A 4118-nucleotide genomic window follows, 5' to 3' on the forward strand; every position below is an offset into this window, starting at 1 on the left:
CATCTACCCACTCAAAACTACTACCTTGCTCATAGCTATATCTTGCTAAAAAATGTGCCAGATTGTTGGCTTCCCGCGGGCAATGCTGGAAAGAAATCGAAGGAATTCCATGTGCTAAATCAAAGCAATCGATCAGAATAGGCGTGTAGGAGCTCCAGATGTCCGACTCACCCTTGAACGCCTCAACGAGCTTGAGGCAATCTGGTTCCGAAAATGTTGGGGGGATGACATCCCCAAGGGATAGCAAACATAAGAGGACCAAGTGTTGGGAGGTGTTCCCACTGCGGGACAGTCTCCCCCTTTTTGTGGGCTAGTGCTTAAGAGGCGACCCCCTTTTTGGTGGGGACATATTGGGGGAGGGGAGCCCCCCTAATAGTGGAGGGGTGTTGGGAGGGGGCCCCCCTTGTGGGGACATGCTCCCTTCTTTTGTGGAGCTATGTTGGTGGGGGGGCTTTTGGGCAGCCATTTTCTTGCCTCCTCCACCTCCTCTTTCTCCTAGAAATAGAGGAGGATAGGAGCTCTCCAAACTCACTTCAACTTGAGCCTTTGAACTCTCATCAACTGGTATGCAATGATCTGCCTCCTCTCCCTCTCTAGCTACTGCACGAAATAGTTTTGTAGCGCTGGAAGACTGCCTGTTCTCCGTTAGCGATTAGTTCTGGACGGCGAAGCGCCGCTGGATATGTGACACCGTATGCGTGCAACCCGGTAGAGAGATAATATGTTCGATCTTCTGTTCAAGGGACTATCTAAGGGGTTGTCCGAAGGACTGTCCGAGGGAGAAAATCGTCACTATTAGGAGGTTGTAAATTCCTAAATGCGGGGATCTGCACCAATGATATTCACCGACTCTCCTTCTGCTGCTATGAGTTTAATGCTCAGATCAAACCTTGTACATCTTCATAGTGGTTCTTGACTACCGTGTTTCCCTAGAGGTATTATCTCACTGACGGTATCTATCCTTTCGTGGGCAGCATTTGTGAAGACCATCAGTAAGCCAGAAACTAATAAACACACTATTTTTGCCAAAGCTCAATAAGCTTGCTGAAAGGAGATTGAGAGGACATTTGGTGTGTTGCAAGCTCGGTTTGCCATTGTTCAAGGTCCCACTCGCTACTGGGACAAGAAATTCCTCTCGGATATTTTGACTGCATGTGTAATTTTTCACAACATAATCATCAAGGATGAGATTTAAACTTATAGTTTTACTATATTTGTAGCCGTGTCAAGCATAACAGGGACCCATATGAGATCATTGTATTTATTGCGACCTATAGAAAGATCTAGGACAATGTGACACACAGCCAGCTTTGGGATGATCTCATTGAGCACTAGTGACAACTTTTTGGAAGATAAACTCTCATTTTAGTCATTTGATTTTATTTGTATCCATGTGTGATTTGAACAATTCTTTTAATTCCGGACCATTTGTTATTGTAATAATTATTTGGATCTGAATATTTTTTCTGTAATTGTTGTTGTGTTGTATGATGCTAAAACATTATTATGTTTGATTTATATTGTTGTTCTTTTAAGATTATATCGAAGGGTGTGGCTAGGTCTCAGTCGACTATGATTTAACTAAGTATTAGTCAAGTGACATAACATGCAAGAGCGAAAATGAAAAAACTAAAAAGAAAAATTTGCACGAATCTCATCTCAATGTAAGATCTCACGGATATAGTATCGACTTAGACTTTGTTAAGTCTTAATCGACTGAGACTTAGCAAGACTGTTGTTTGAAATCATGATTTTGCCTATTCCTCTAAAACAGATTTGCGGTACCGCATGACATCGGGTGAAACAAATACGGCAAACCCACATCACAAAATTTGGACCAGAACCTTTAACTGTTTCCAAGTCAGTCTACAACTTGGTTTGCCGTAACGGATTTGATTTTACAGAACAAGTTTTTGCAGGAAAGAGGGAAAAAAATTCGGTGGAGACCGGCTGCAAACCTCCTCCTGTGCGTACCCGATCGCATCTGCTGACACCTGTACGTTCCCAGCATCCCACGGTATCCCTCGTCTCACCCGCTCCACGCGTTCCCTCGGCTCGCGCGCTGACGCTCGGCTCCAACGACACTATCTCGGCTCCTGGACGAGAGGTGACCACGCAGATGAGTCGGCTCAGGTGCGCTCCTTCCAAAAAAATTCGGTGGAGACCGGCTGCAAACCTCCTCCTGTGCGTACCCGATCGCATCTGCTGACACCTGTACGTTCCCAGCATCCCACGGTATCCCTCGTCTCACCCGCTCCACGCGTTCCCTCGGCTCGCGCGCTGACGCTCGGCTCCAACGACACTATCTCGGCTCCTGGACGAGAGGTGACCACGCAGATGAGTCGGCTCAGGTGCGCTCCTTCCCCTTCTCCCAGTCGTTCGCCGCCTCCGCCGTCCGCCGCAATCGCCTCCGCCGTCCACCTCTGTCCATTGCTGGGGTTGGTTTATTGATTTGTATTTCTGTTCAACTTCCATTGTTCTCGCTGATGAACTGCTGTTGTTATATAGTGTTGCGTCAGGAGACAAGCATTGCCCTGATGCGGTCGTAGGTAAACATTGGATAATTAACACATTTTTGTAGGTGATAATGAACATATACATGTGAGGAAGTTTCTGTGCTTCCAATACTAAGCAACCAATCAGCATACAGGTAGTTGGTGTGGCGGAATTGGGCCTTCAGGAAATACTGCATTTATAATTGTATCATAAATAAAAGGGAGCTATTATAGATGCATTTTCAGATACCCATGAAGTATGGTTAAAAAGGTGTTGTTATATAGTGTTGCGTCAGGAGACAAGCATTGCCCTGATGCGGTCGTAGGTAAACATTGGATAATTAACACATTTTTGTAGGTGATAATGAACATATACATGTGAGGAAGTTTCTGTGCTTCCAATACTAAGCAACCAATCAGCATACAGGTAGTTGGTGTGGCGGAATTGGGCCTTCAGGAAATACTGCATTTATAATTGTATCATAAATAAAAGGGAGCTATTATAGATGCATTTTCAGATACCCATGAAGTATGGTTAAAAAGAGAGCAAAGAAGATGGCAAAAGTATAGAATGTGTTTCTTTGCAACAACTAAAACTGACAATATGGACTCCCTGGTTTCTTTGCATGTTACAGTTTTGAGGATCGGATTTTTATTTCACTGACATTTTCTTTTCTCTGCCCTGTATAAAGTCAATTTGAGAATAATCATGACTAGAGTGACAACATGTTTAAGCCTGGTTGGAAGTACATCTTCTGAATGAATCAAAGTCAGCTCGAGGCCAAGATAAAAAAGCTTTCTCAAGATTCTACTCTTGGCCCAAGGATGAAAGCATATATAAGCAGGGTGGCTATCTTTGACATCGACGGCGCCCTCCCTAGAGGCAGGAGCCTCGGTGATGGAAGAACAAAGGGGAGTCCTCCTCGCTGCGGAACAACAAAGCTCCACCGTCCGTCTCCTAGACGAAGACCCTCAAGTACACAACTGTCGTGGCAACCATTGGAGAAGATGGAATTATTGCTGATTTCGTCAACTTTTTGATAGACTAAATGTCAAGTCTTGCAACTTTGGAGTTGAATTATGACAAATGTTGTAGGAATCTAGAGTTGATTTCTCTACCTGGCAATGTACAATGTATCTTTTTATCTAACATATATATATGGATGATTTGAAATCCTCAAGGTGATGGTAAAAAGTGTGATTGTTTCTTTGATCTGCTATACACATAGAAGTACTTTTAGTAGTAATCTAAACGCTCTTATATTTCTTTACAAAGGGAGTATCTTTTAATCTATAGAATCAAGGTTCCAAATAAATACACTTTTTGGAAACTTCACAAAAGAAGCTACAACTTTATTGAGGATATTATTTTTGTCTTTTGATTAAGTAGGACTTCAACTCAAGTAAAAGAACACAATCTGTTTGGAAATTCAGAAAATTTTCCTTCATTGTTTTTGTAGCTTCCAAACCAAAAGCACAAAAATCATACAATTTTACTGTAGCAAGAACCTTTTCATCCTATATTACTCTATAAGTATCTTCTAAACCAGCAGTCCACAAATCTTAAAACTTGACCCTATGACCAATCTACAAATAGCTCATTGCATACATCGTACATTGACA

At 42.8% G+C, this 4118-nt stretch overlaps 1 long non-coding RNA gene across 1 annotated transcript; it reads left to right on the forward strand.

The window, feature by feature from the left end:
• The first annotated feature begins 2431 nt into the window (after positions 1 to 2431).
• LOC125535040 lies at positions 2432 to 3703 on the forward strand. The gene is made up of 2 exons (XR_007294575.1): positions 2432 to 2766; positions 3039 to 3703. It is a non-coding gene; the product is annotated as an uncharacterized LOC125535040 (long non-coding RNA).
• Positions 3704 to 4118: the final 415 nt, after the last annotated feature.

The sequence above is a fragment of the Triticum urartu genome, chromosome 2 (assembly GCF_003073215.2).
Source record: "Triticum urartu cultivar G1812 chromosome 2, Tu2.1, whole genome shotgun sequence".
NCBI classification, from domain to species: Eukaryota; Viridiplantae; Streptophyta; class Magnoliopsida; order Poales; family Poaceae; genus Triticum; species Triticum urartu.